This window comes from Lissotriton helveticus, chromosome 10, assembly GCF_964261635.1.
Source record: "Lissotriton helveticus chromosome 10, aLisHel1.1, whole genome shotgun sequence".
Taxonomy (NCBI): domain Eukaryota; kingdom Metazoa; phylum Chordata; class Amphibia; order Caudata; family Salamandridae; genus Lissotriton; species Lissotriton helveticus.
The window spans coordinates 319,783,688-319,798,669 of record NC_136071.1 but is presented as its reverse complement, the minus strand read 5'-3'; the positions used below and the strand labels follow the sequence as shown (position 1 = coordinate 319,798,669).

Genomic DNA, 14,982 nt, shown 5'->3' with positions numbered 1-14,982 from the left:
TGTAGAATTGCATTTATTCATTCAAATGTTTGCCTTATTACCGTACTCAACCATTGCCCATGATTTATTTCACTAATATTGTTGTATAAATGTAAAATCATGTTTCAGTTATTTGAATACATGGACTCTAGTAATTCAATTAACACATAACTAATTTAATGCAACAAAAGGTAACATTAGTAAAGGCGACATGTTTCTGATTACGGAGTATGAGGACGCGGTGATCCTTGCGTGCACAGGCAATGAGCTGCATCGACTCGTAGAGGAGTATGCAAAATATTTGAGTAATTTGGATCTGAAAATTAACTACACCAAGGCCTTTGTTCTTGTGGCAGGTCCAAAGCAGCAGAAACAGCCTCAAATGTACATTGAAGGGGTTAAGCTAGATGTTGTAGATTCTTTTAATTATCTAGGGATTGTGTTCGATAGAGACAATAATTGGAGAAATATGGTCTCTAACAGGGCGTTATTGATGGAAAAAAATATGGGGGCCATTTTTAAGTTTGTGAAAAAACTTGGGACCAAGCAAATTGAAGTGATAAAAAAGGTTTACGAACCTCTTATGGTGCAGCTGTTTGGGGAATCTCTGATGCCTCTAAACTGCAGCACATAGAGGATCGTTTTTTGATAAACCTGGTGTCTCTTCCCCTGTTGTGTTCTAATTATAACAGTCACATGGAGTTGAGAGTTCCTTATATTATTGATAAGATTCATATTGCACCAATTATGGTGTGGCATTCAGTTTGGCGTAAAGAACCTCTTTCACTGACTAGAGATATTATAAATGACACCCTGAAATTAGATGGTGTAAGTAAAATAAGATGGTTAAGATATTTAAAATCTAATCTCCAGGCGGTTGTCCTACATTACCTTTATGCGGATCCGAAGATGTGTATGTCAATATCTAAGAAGGAGCTGAAGACTCACTTATTGGCCCATCTACAGGCGAGGAGGCACAACACTAATTTTAAACTTCCCACAGTTAGACTATATCACGCTGCCCCAAGTATAATTAACATGAACTCCTCCTATTTATCAATTGTTGTGAATCTCCAATATAGATATATTTGAATGAGATTTTGTTTAAATTATATCTCCCCAATGTTAGGCCATTTGCCCAAAACTTATGCAATTACTGCATTCCTATTTTGTCCTTGTAACAAACGATCTGCCTAGAACGACCTTCACTTTGTATTCTTTTGTAAATTTTATAGTGATGAAAGAAAAAGATGTATTGTCTCTCTTATCCGGTCATTGAATTTTAAACAATGTCGTGTAGCCTTATATCGTTTTCAATTACTGTCTGATCCCTTTACATGTTTTTCTTTGGCCTCGTTCTTTTTATCCGCCTTGAGCAAAAGGATATCAAACTGTTACTTTGACATTTAAAATGTAATTCAAGATGCTAGGCTGTGCAACATTTGCGTGTATACATATGAATTAATATCTTTATCTTATGAATCTTTATAAACCAAATATTTTTATCTCCTCACAAATTATGTCTTAATATATGTTAATTTAAATTTTAATTGACAGCTTTTATCTAGTGATATATATGTGCTGATAGAATACTTTGTGTGATGATATTTTATCTGCGTAATAAAGTTAATTCTGAATCACTGGCTTAGACTCAGATTTTTGCAAGGAAAGTAGGTGGTGGTTGTTTGAGACATTTTATTCACATATGGGAGAGTATTTCTCGAGACTCACGGGTTCTGGAGATGATTCAAGGATTCAAGATAGAATTTGTGGAAGTGCCTAAACAAGTACGAAAACCAGGAACATTGATTTTGAGCAGATTTCAACAGTCTGCTTTAGATGGAGAGATCAGCAATTCTTTCAGTAAAGGAGTAGAGCAAGGGACTTGTCAGTAACCTGTATCTGGTTGAGAATAATGACAACGGTTGGAGGCCTGTGATAACTCTGACAGAGTTTATTAAAATCATTGCTTACAGACCTTTCAAGATGGAAGGTATACTTCTTCTAAGAGATATGTTGTGGAAGGACAATTGGCTGGTAAACGTTGATCTAAAAGATACATGTTTTACGAGTCCAATGGAGAGGATCAAGCAATCATTTCTTCAGTTCAGATGGCAGAACCAACTACACCAGTTTAAGTGTCAACCCTTTGGCTTATCATCTGCTCAATGGTGTTCCCCAAAGTAATGAGGGTAATAGCGTCTTAAAAGAGAGAGAGATAGTCGGATGATTATTTACCTGGCCTACATTTTGGTGATGTCATAGTGTATGGAGTAAATGAAGAGAATGTATTGGAAAGTCTGGGTTTTATTGTAAACGAGGACACGTCAGTTATAAAGCCAGCTCAGATATTGGAATTTTTATCATTCAGCATATTTACGGTCAATGTAATGTTGTTAATGCTCGGAAAAAAGATAAAGAGAATTAAGAAGTAGATTATGTATGTACTGGGGAGAAATTGTTCACTGTAAGAAATATAGTGAAGTTGATAGTATTGTTATCCACTTTAATAAGGCTGTTTTCTATACATTACCGGGATCTTCAGAGAGTAAAAGCAGAAGCCTTGTGACAGGGCTTGTGTTATGGAGACAAGATACATTTGAATCCAGAAACAAAGTAAGAGTTATTTTGGTGGTTGGAGAATCTGGAGGCGTGTAATGGATGAGACATTTTTGGATATGTACCAAATTCTGTATTAGAGACAGATGCACAATTGTCTGAATGGGGTGCATGTTTGGATGTTCAGGAGACTGGTGGATTATGTTCAGACATGGAGAACAATCAGCACATGCATTGTTTAAGTTGACGGCAGGTCTATACGCGTTCATGAGTTTCAAAGACATTTTGAATACCAGTACAGTGTTGTTAAAAATAGACAATTCTTCTGCAGTGGCTTATATAGATTGGTTAGGAAGCAGGTCCTGTTCTTTGTCAGAATTGGTGGAGGGTTTTAGAAATTGGCTGTCTGCTTGGCAGCAGTATGCACTCTGTCCAAGCAGGAACCCTCGTCAGGGTAGGTCACAAACAACACACCGGATAGAGGACCCACGCAGGGCCCGCTGAGCAAAATTACCGTGATCCTGGTCACAACAATGAGATGCAGGCTGCAGCCGAGCGATACGTCATTGATCCCAAATCAGTTGGGGTGATGAGCTGGATTTTTCTACACAATGGTGGGGATGCATGGGTCCTGTGAGCGATGCACCAGTACCAAGGTGCGATGGTTTAGATTGTGATATGCCTGGTTTCTCAACACTGTAGAGGTGATACGTGGATCTTCTCCACGCAGTGACATCAGTGAGTCAGTTCAGAAGTGGCGTTTCAGGAGGTGAAGCAGTGGTTCCAAATGTCATGCACTGATCTGTTTCCCTCAAAGGCGATGAGGCATCAGTTCTGATTGGCACAGCAGTTTTGATGGGTGGGTTCCGGCAGTTGCAGCACTTTAGACTCAAAGTTTAGGTGCTGTTTGTAGGTTAAAGAGAATTGTTTGGTATCCCTGAGACTTTAGAACAGAAAGAAAGCCAAAAGCCTCTGAAGATACTTAGGTTCTCGGATGTAGAGATTCAGGCATCGTCCTTCTCTCTTCCAGGCAACAGGGCAGCAGAAAGCAGGCCAACACAATTAAATCGTCTAGCAGAGTGGTAGTCGCTCCAGCAGCATAGCAGTCCTTCTTCCAGGTAGAATAACCCCAGTTCCAGTAGTGTTCTCAGTTGGGGGTGCCAGAGGTCCAGTACTTATACCCATTTGGGCCTTCAAAGTGGGGGTGACTTTAAAAGTATGCATTTGAAGTGCACAGGCACCTGCCTTTCCTGCCCTTGCTCCAGACTCACTACAAGGAGGGTATGCATCCTTTTGTGTGGGGACACAAAACAGCCCTTTCAGATGTAAGTTAGCACCTCCCTTCCATCTTGACAAGGATGGCAGATAAGTCACACCTAAGCTCCCTTTATGTGTTGCTGTCTAGAAGGAACACACAAAACCAGCTGCACTCCCCAGATGTGTATTCAGAGACAGATAGAAGGCATCAAATTATTACAGTAAGAAAATGCCACATCTCTAGAAAGTGTAGCTTTCAGAATTGCAATTTAAAACTCAACTTCACCATAAGTTTTGTTTTTAAATTGTGATTCTACAGACACCAAATGTGTGGGTACTATCTCTTTTTAATTGGAAATTACACTTATAAACCTGCAGTAGTGTAAACAAATTAAAGAATATTTTACTACCAGGACATGTAAAACTTAAAAAGTTTAACTTAAAAAGTGCATTTTTTACTTTTTAAATACACTGAACCCTGCCACTGGGTTGTCTAGGGCCTAATTTGGGGTTTTGGCCCTGGCAAGTTGGTTAACTTGCCAGGTCGACATGACGGTTTAAGAATGCACACACAAGCCCTGCAGTGGCTGGACAGAGTCATGTTTACAGGGCTACTTAAGTGGGTGCACAATCAGTGCTGCAGGCCAATTAAAACCATTGAATTTACAGGTGCAGGGTGCATGTAGTGCACTTTACTAGGGACTTATAAGTAAATGAAATGTGCCAACTGGGGCTAAGCCAATTTTGCCATGTTTTCAGGTATAGAGCATATTACCTTCAGCACCGGTTAGCAGAGGTAAAGTACCCAGATTCATAAAGCCAGCAAAACAAGATCAACAAAGACAGTAAAAACAGTAGGTTTGAAGGCAAAATGCCAGGAGAAACCACCCTAAGGATGTCTGGTCTAACAGAGGGCTTTTGTTCATTTTGTTTGGTACACAAAATAAGCCTGAGAGTGGAGTATTTGCTTCGGAAGGAAAATGTTACTGCAGATTGGAAGTCAAGATTCTTGAGAGACTTCAGTGACTGGAAGTTGTTCAGGACTGTTTCAGGAGAAGAGATTGGGAAAGGGGTCCTCTGGATGTGGATTGCTTTGTGAGCAGACTGATATATCAAATAGAGAGTTATTACAGTCGGATGCCAGTAAGGTGGATGTTTCTCAACAGATTTGGAATTGCATTTCTTCCATTTGCAATAATTCAGAGGGTTTTGCAGAAAGTAAGGAGATCAAAGTGTCAGGCGATGTTCGTGACACCATTTTGGGTGTCTCAAGCATGGTTTCCTTTGGGCATGGAAAGGGCTTGGGATGTGTCTTTCTTGTTTCCAGTGAGAGAAGGACTATTAAGCAAAGGGAATGGAGAAGAACATCCGTTGGCGCTGTCAAGAGTATTGAACCTTTTTGTTCATAACATGTCAGGAGATCTTAATGCATTCTCAGGTATGTCAAGGAAAGCTGCTGAGTTGCTCGAGGATGTGTGGGTGCCAGGTACAAGAAGTAAATATAGTGGAATTTGTAGAGTTTGGGTTGTTGCTTGCTCCTGTAGTAGAGGAAGTAAATTGTTTGGTGAAACAGTTTGAAAGAGAACTTAGTTTCAGCACTATGAATTGTTATATGTCTGCAATATCAGCGGGTCAGTGTCAGGTGGATGGAAAATGTGTGGGAAAGCATGTCTCACTATGCAGAATTATGAAAAGTATTAGTTTGAGAAGACCGCCTAGAGCAAAGTATGATGTGTTGTGGGATGTAATTTGAGTGTTATCGTTGTTGAGTTCCTGCCCAAGTAATAACTTTTTGGATTTAAAAAGACTTACAATGAACCTGGCTTCTCTGCTGCATTTGATTTCATGTTGCAGAGTTTCAGATGTGAAAGCATTGGAGGCAAGAGTAGGTTTTATGGTCCGGACGATGTGAGATTTGAGATAAGGATGTGAACTAAGACAATGTCAGATTCTGTTCTTTATCCAAAATTTGACCAGAGTAAGAAACTTTGTGTGGTGAACTGTATAAAAGAGTATGAGAACAGATATGCCGAATATAGAATGAATGGTGTGAGTCAGGTATTGATTTCTTTTGTGAAGACGTTTAAGTCACTGACATCTGCAACTACTGCAAGACTGAATAGCTGGACTATGGAGCAAGTAGGAATTGATTTAGAATGGTTTAAGACTCATTCTATGAGGGGAGCAATTTTTGGTTTGGTGGGAGATTGGAGGAAATTATGAAGGCTGCTGACTGGTCTAATTAGATTGCTTCAATACTAATTATTGTAGACTGATTGAGCATATGGCAAATGTGGTGTTGGGAGACTACCAACATGCATAAAGATAGCCTCCAGTCTTATAATGAAATGACATTTCTCTAACTGAAATTAAGAGATAATCTGGATTTCATTAATAGACAGAGGTTAGCTTTATCCCACCTGCCTCCCCATTTGGAGATTGAATTTAAAAGCAATTTATTTATCTAAAAAAATAGGAGAAAATAAAGTAATTAATAGTGATTTGAGATCGTGATAGAGTTTTTAGGGTTGTGTTTCTTGTTATAGAATACTGCTATTGTTTTCTTGTAGGAACAATGGCTATTGTGTTTATTATTTGTTCTAGAGCGTCATCAGTGTTGTTACAGATATTGGAGTCAGGATTTACTTCTGGGCTGGAAGAATAAGAAGGCGATGAAAGTTGGTTCAAGAATATTGCACTTAAAAGAGAACACACATTCCAAAGAGGGGTGTATTTATTTATTTATTTATGTTGCGGTTTTTATAAAGCGCGACACTCATCCCGTGGGATATCACGGCGCTGAAAACCAGGGAAGCTGTTGGGGTGTGTGCTGAGAGATTTACGGTTTAGGGAAGAGATGCGTTTTGAGTTTCCCTCGGAACTGGAGATAGTTCGTGGTATGTCTCAGGTCCGAGGGGAGCTCATTCCACCTTATTGCTGCAAGGTAGGAAAAGGAGCGTCCGCCTGTTCTGACCTTGTAGATGCGTTTAGGTTTCGCCAGGGCTGATTGGCATGATCGTAGGTTCCTGTTGGGTACATAGAATTCGATCTTCCCATGGAGTATTGAGGGGCCAGTTCCATGTAAGGTCCTATGAGCATGGCTAAGTAGTTTGAAGGCAGCCCTCGGGCGCATCGGGAGCCAGTGAAGTTTTTTTAAGCACTCTGATGCCGAGTCTCGCTTGCCTTTATTGAGAATGAGTTTGGCCGCCTGGTTTTGCACAATCTGTAAACGGGAGAATAACTGCTCATTCATCCCATTGAATAGTGCGTTGCCATAGTCCAGGCGACTAACCAAAAGGGCCTGAGTGACAGACCGTCTGCAGTCCAGGGGTATCCAGGGGAATATTTTGGCGAGAAGTTTTAGTATAGCAAAACCCTTGCCACAGAGATATCGAACGTGGTCCTTCATGGAAAGTGCGTCATCCATGATGATTCACAAATTCCTGGCATGTTGTTTAGGGATAGGGGCCGTTCCAAGTGAGGGTGGCCACCATGTGGCGTCCCACACATGTTTTGCTCCCCCAAACAGGAGGATCTCCGATTTGCCTGCATTCAGTTTCAAGAAATGCTTGTGCATCCATTGTGCCATTTCTGACAGACAATTGTGTAGTTTGGTTTTGGTTACCTCGGGTCCCTCGTCCATAGCCACCACCAGCTGCGTGTCGTCTGCATAAGAGCAGACGCCAATGCCCCACTTCCTTCCAATGTCAGCCAGGGATGAAATATAGACATTGAAAAGGGTGGGGCTCAGGGAGGCGCCCTGTGGCACCCCGCAGCGGATGGAGTCAGGTCTAGAGTGGAACTGTCCCATGTGTACTGCCTGGGTACGGTTGGTTAAGAAGGAGTGTAGCCAATTTAGTGCTGTGAGTTGGACTCCCTTACTCCGCAGTATGTTTAACAGGCAGTCGTGGGAGACCGTATCAAACGCCGCTGACAGGTCGAGCAGTATCAGTGCCACCGCTCCCCCTTGATCGGTGGAGGATCTGACACTGTCCGACACTGCCAGCAACGTTGCTTCAGTGCTATTGTTGGCTCTGAACCCGGTCTGAGATGGGTCCAGAAGGGAATTGCTTTCGAGGATTTATGTGATGAGAAGATTCTAGTTCTAGACTGCTGGGTTGTTATGATGTTATGTAGTTCTTTAAAATGCTGCCCGAGTAGCATTAAAAGTGTAATGCATAATGCTAGCCAGCCTCCTTATCATTAATGAAATCCAGATTCTCTCTTCAATCATTGAAGAATTATCATTCCTCCATCAGCTGTCTTCGTGATTGACAATATTTCCCTTATTCACAAAGCACACATTTTCCACCTTAAAGTGCCAGTTATGGTTGGCCAATGTGTCATTTATTTTTTCCATAAACATTCATTTTTACTTTGCCTATTCCATTTCTTTATTTTATTTTTAGCAGGCTAATTGAAGAAAGACCCGGGGTCATGTGATTTGTGTTCTGCAAGTGTTAAATGGCACATTAAAAGTAATTGTCAGTAATCATAGAGGAACTTATGGAGCCAAACCTGCAGTCAGCAGTTTAGTGGGTAAATGCTGCTGGTGCAGAGCAGCTCTCAAATAGTGAATGCTGTTGGTGAAGCAATTCTAGCACCCTTAGGTGCATTCAGCTAGCATAGAATAGTAAGAAGGGGAGAGGGTGTGTTGTAACGGGCAGAGCTGCTGACTTTAGAATTCAGAAACTAGGGGCCACATATACGAACGTTTTAAATAGCAAGTTATTAATAGTGATTTCCAGTGAATTGCAATTAGGAAATCGCTATTTCAAATGTATGCAACACTTTTGAGTCTCATTAGGGATTCTCAGTAGGTCGCGAATAGGCCTACCTGTTGAATATTAATGAGGTAGGTATAGGTTTGTGACCCACTGGAAATCGCTAAAATCACAAAGATGGTGGCCGGCTAGGTTCAGCAGACCACCATGTCTGTGACTGTTTTTCAGTAAAGCAATCTTACTTTTTTTTAAATACATTCTGTTTTCCATAAAGGAAAACTGGATGCATTTCAAGAACAAAAATGAAACATATACATTTACAAACCTTCACAAAAGGGAAGGGGTCCATTGTGGGCCCCTTCCCATTTGCGAATGGACTACCACCAAATTGAATTTGGTGGTAAAATGTGAATGGTTTGCAAACGCATTATGGTTTCAAAATATTCATACCTACCACTGCAATTAGGTATTATTAAGGGATGCTCTCAACACGCCCCTTCCTAATACTGAATCACAAACCCGAATTGGGATTCGGTAACCGGTTAGCGAATCTCTATTTGGGTTTGGTGCATGTCAAAAGGCCTTTTGCTTTCTCAATCAGCCTGTTTGAGACCTCAAAAAGGCTTTGTAGATGTGATCCTATGTTTGAATATTGGAGTCAGTTCAACATCCTTTGATTCTAGGTAAATCACTTCATCTCCCAGTGACTTAAGAAAAAAACATTGAATGTGTCTTCGTGCAATAAAGCTGGTACTCATGTAAATCACTCTAATACCTTTGGTTTGAGTTTACACTATACAAAACTGCAAAAAACAGAAGAAGACATACAGATGCATTATACAAATGCTAAGGCTATTTGCTGGAGATAAATGATGTTTCATAGCAGCAATAAAATGCCCCACTAAACATGAAGTGGTAATTGGGATGAAGCCTTGAGGCATGCAATGTACCTATGCCCTCTTTTCCCTCTGCTGGCTCAGTCTGTAGCCTTGAACAGCAAGGGCTTCATTTATGAAAAATGACGCATCGCTTTTTGAAAGCAGTGATGCATCACTTCTTAGTGCGCACTCCTTGAGACCTACCTGATGCGTCATATTTAATGTATGATGCATCATGTCGCAAGGAGATACAGATTTCTGACGTATCTGTAAGCACAAAAGTGACGCATTGCCGAAGTGTGTCACAACAGTGACGCAACTCCAGCAATGCGTCCTTTCACATGGGACAAGCCCCATGTGAAAGGGCCTGCGTCAGTCTTACACCTGCTGTGAGGCTGGCGCAAGATTTTAACGGAACGGATTTCATTGCGTCACTTCTACAAGGCATTTTGCGGGGGAACGCCCCCCCTGCATACATTATACCTGAAGCAGGTATAATGTAGCGCAGGGGTTTACAAAGTGACGCATCAGCTTAGATGCGTCACTTTGTAAATAGTGCGCAACAGGAGGCATGTTTTATGCCGCCGATGCGTCACAAAAAGTGACGCATAGGAAGCGCAAAACTGACGCAAGGCCTTATAAATGAGGCCCCAAGAGTTGAAGACCGTGTCATAGCATCTACCATTCCATGTTGTCATCTTCAGTATTCATTGGTGTTCAGAATCAGACTGGCCTACCAAGTAATCGGGCAGTGTCAGAAGTACTGGTTTGACAGGTCAGTGTGTTGACATTTTTTTCAGTCGCCCATACTTTGCAAACACCCATACAACGTGTCTTTAAAATAGCATAACTGTGGTGATTCGCAGAATGTGGGCTAGGGTTTTAGCTATCTGATTTGCTAATGGGAGGCACTTTTATTTTGGTGCACACAACTATTTTCTGTCCCAGCCCGACCCTGTTTTTGTCTCAAGGTAACAAAGGGAGTCATCAAATTTTATTTACAGGCACAAATAACTTTTAACTTAGAGTGTCACACAGCAAATGCTCAAACATGTAATGTCTCCTTCCTTTGATAAGAAAACGAGTTATGAATTTATATTTTATGCTGTAATATGCTTTTCATGTACAAAATATTCTCGCACTTTACATGTTTCAGACCTTTAGTCTCCACTTTGGTGTAGGTGCTTCTGAATTCAGATTGAAACTGAAAACTATTTGCCTTGCTAAGAAAGGCAGCCTCTCCTTCAGCAAATTATGCTGTCTAGCATAACGAAATAGCAGTTTTTGATTAATCAACATATCGCACATTGTTAAAATATCTTGTTAACAAACACTTTCAAACACTTTCATTGCCCCTACAAGCTGCAATTCCAACTGGTAGCTTGTTGTAAATGACTTCTGTCCTAGAATTCTGAATAGTTCTCAGTTTTTTGCTTGTTAAATTTGCAGATATAGCTCTCTTAACATGCTTTGATTCTCTGGCTTCTTGCTCTGAATGAGAGGATCAATTTTTCTGTCAGGTATTAAGGAGTTTCTAATAATGCACTGATAAAGGGTAAACATACAATTCATATTATGTAGCTCCTTTTCTTATACACGTCCAGACACATAGTAATGAAACAAAGAAACACAAGATTATAACAAAGGACTATGACTAATGAAGTAAAACACATGTGGTCTATTTACAAGCCCACCACTGGAGCATCACTTTTTTTGAAGCTCCAGTGGCATTGCACCATTTCCCATATTTACAAGGTGGCGCTGAGCCACTTAATGTAGCTCAATGCTATTGTGTAAATATGCCCCTTACCGCCACAGTCTACTGCGGCAAAGGGGCAGACAATGGGCGTTGCAGTGGGTTTTCCACGGCATCACCGTTGCTTTTTGACGCTGCTCTAGATTTACAAGGCTGGTGAGCACCAAAAACAAACGCCAGGTAATACCTGGTCTTCAAATGGCGATACAAGGAGAAATTAATAACTTCTGAGGCACACATAGAAAGAGCAGATCCCCATTAATGATTGTTTATGTGCAGGAAGGTGTCCCTTCCTGCACATAAACAATCACTCCTGCAGCGCAGGCACTCGTGCAACATGGCGCAAGGGTGTCTACGCTGGCACTAAGCAGCTTTTTTAGTGCAAGAGCAAAAAGCACAGAGGTGTGACAAATTTTTGTAAATACGGCATATCTCTGCGTTTTGAAAACGTCAGAGCGTGGTGTTGCAAAATTTGGCGTAACACTGCGCTCCGGCATGTTCTTGTAAATATCCTCCATGGTTTACTAGTAATCTGATAAGTGTGAGACTAAAATAATACTTGTGATAAAGGCTTTCTTTGAGTAAATGCTTTATAATTTCCTAGGCAAGAAAAAAATACAAAAACAATAAACATAGTGAAAAAGTAACTGTGTATCCCCTGAATGGAATTGCACTTTCTAATCCTGGAAGGAAACACTGAATTTTATTTTTGAAAGGAGATATAATGCGGACCACATACATTTAGGCAGATTGTTTCCACATGTTCACTTTTGGAGATCTCATTCTGCTTTGTTTATCTAGGAGAACATGCAGCTTATCATTAAAATCGTTTTTAAAACACCCCCCAAAAAATAGCAGAAACTATTTCCTGGAAAGGGGTGTGGTCTGGTGCTTGACATCTGTAAAGAGCTCAAGGGCTTGTTAATTTGACCCCATCAATGTAGCCGCTCTCTGTGTCATTCTGAGCATATCCAAGCATCTACTTGCACCTCGGGTTACTGCAGTTGGAGCTGGGTTGCAAATGTTGAGAAATGGTTTGGCTAGAGCACTAGACTATAAAAAGAACTTATTGTTAAATAAACACTGTCAGTCCAATGCTTCCAGAAAAAGACTGAAGATAAAAGAGGCTGCGCAGAAGATTGATTACTAAACATAGCTTGTTCCAAATAAATATTAAAGGCAGTTTATGTGAAGAGCTTGCTCCTCAATGATGATGATTAAAAAAATCATATGGTTTCAGAAATGAGAGAAAAAATGCCTGTGCAATTTCTGCTGAATTCCTTCTCAGTTGGAGTGATTCCATAAACGTTTTTGAATTTATTATTCTGTCTTCTATGGCACCATGACGTGCCTAACAAATTACTCCTCCTCCCCATTCAATATGATCCACTCAGTCAAGGTCGGTATTTTTTTACGAGATACTCTTTGAGAAATGATGTCACTTTGACTTTGACAAAGTCAATAGACTGGATTGTATTTTAAATTTATGTGAAGGGGTGAAAACATTCCACTCTTTGGTTTTTATGAAAGTATTATGATAGGAAACCTAGGCACTCCCAAAAAGTCTGAATCTTGCAGTAAAATAAGTTTGGATGTGAGTAAAATTGTGACATTTGTTTCACATTTGTTTTACTGAACGACATTTTGTAGTATCAGATATCATCACACTTTAATGTAAGGGCATACCTAGAGTTCAAAGGGCATGAGAACGTTCAGCAAGAGGACTGCTTCTGGGAAACATGTCCCACTCAAGACACTTTCTGCTCCAGAAAGCAGAAACTGCTCGAGCAAGTTTCCCGCAGAGCAAAACTATGAGAAATTTCACCTTTACATCATTTGCAGCTGTTCAGAACATTCATAAATGTGAAATTAATGCATTTCACAGCATATTAGATATTTTGCAAAGACTTTCTTTGGGCCTGTTGTGAGGATCTCAGAGAATCTAATTATCATCTATGATGGAAAGGTACTCGGAAAAGAAGTGGAAGGAAGTGATTCAGGTAAACTTCGTCTATGACCTATCAGACCACTATGAAGTCCTTGGTAAGATCAAACGTATGATAGCGCCAAGCATGACTAGCTGCAAATGAGTGAATATTATCGGTCAGTTATGGTACGCTTCTTAATAGACTGTTCGAAATTGACTTTGAAGCAATGAATCTAGAATGGGTTGGTTCCTTTCTGAAAGACTAACTTCACCTGGTGGACCTCTTTCAACTGTTCCCCAATGCAAAGATTTAGTAGTGTCCACAGGCAAGACCAAACTGGTTCACCCTGTTTTTCAATATGTCTCCAATCTATTTATTTATTTTTGAGGTTATTTTATCAACGAGATTGAAAGTACCTAATTGAACTGCCAAAATATATTTTAAAGCAGTGGAAGGGATAGACTGAGGAAAGTTGAATCAGATTTACCTACAAAACGTGTCAGAGGGAGTAGGAGCTGAAAGCATTCAGTAACCAGGTGAGTTTTCAATCTTATTTTCGAATTTCAGCAAATCTTGCTCACCTCTTAGGTGAGATGTATTCTTCATATTCACAGTACATCCTTCTGAATGGTTCTTGCAGCTAGAAGGTTGGGTGCCACGGAGATCTTCACTATATCTTCTGGCCACCTTGTACCTCTAGACAATCATGGTAAATGGGACTGACTTCCACCCAAGCAGAGACATGTGACTATTGAACATGGTTTAGACCTGGGTGCAATGAGAGAGTATATGGCTTACAGTGCTTAGACCCTCAATCAAGAGCACAAGAGATGGGGTTACTGCTTGTAGTCACAGCTACCCAGGGTTGATGTTATGGTTTTACAAATGAGCCTGACTGGACCCAAGACAGTTTTTGCGAGTTTATTATACCGTAAGGCCACACATCCATACTATATATAACACCCAAATCCTTACATTTTGGATGGTACAACTTAGGTGATAGTTGCACTAATGCAATTCCTTACATAAGCTGTATGGAAGACGTACTAGCTTAAAGAAGTGTGCGTATTTCAATTATGTCTCCAGTCGAACAATTTAAATGATGAAGACTGAGGAGGGTGGCATCCTTAAATCTATGGACTCTCAGAGAGAATTTGTTCATGTGTGTGGTATCTCCAACTTCTCCTTCTAAGAAGCTTGTCAGTATTAGACTCTTGAATCCATGGCAGCATAATTAACGAAGTACAAAAGTCTAGTGATATATTAGCTGGGAGCAGTAGGGTCCTCTCTTGGAAGGGCAATTTTCAGCAGATATTATTTCCTTTAATAAGTTTTCCTCTCTGGCTGGCCAGCAAAAGGACAATGTGAATAAGCAAAAATGTAGACAATGTGTTGGTCTCACTGTCAAGGTGGCAATTGAAAAAAAATCAACTCAATCACAAATGATACCTGATGCTACATCTAGTGAGTCAAGTCAAGAGACTTCCAAACAAGAAACTAATGAAGGGACACTCCTTGAAAGTGACATTTTAGGTTTTGCTGAGGACTATCTAGGTATGATGTATCTGTAAGTAATTGTTTCAGATATTCACTACAAATCTTAGTAAGATCAGTTCAAATAAAAACGTAACCATTACTAGAGCCTGTCATGTTCCCTTTCATAAACCCAATTGGATTATTGCTTCAAAAAGAAAATCTTGGTCAATGCAAATAAGACAACATAATTCAGAACATCCCCCTGCTCTACATATTGGATATTTTTAGTTCCAAACTATAAACAAACACAACTGCTAGTTTCTGATTTTAAAAATGCTGGAGCACGAGTGCAAATAGTCCCTTAATCCCTTTTCAGAATTATCTAGCATGGATAGCTCAAGACAGTGTACAAAGTTGACAAGGCA

General features: G+C 40.3%; 1 protein-coding gene across 2 annotated transcripts in view; it reads right to left on the bottom strand.

Annotated features, from left to right (window-relative positions):
- PTH1R (parathyroid hormone 1 receptor) overlaps positions 1-14,982 on the bottom strand; it is a 643,148-nt gene that overhangs the window by 38,916 nt on the left and 589,250 nt on the right. The window lies entirely within an intron of this gene.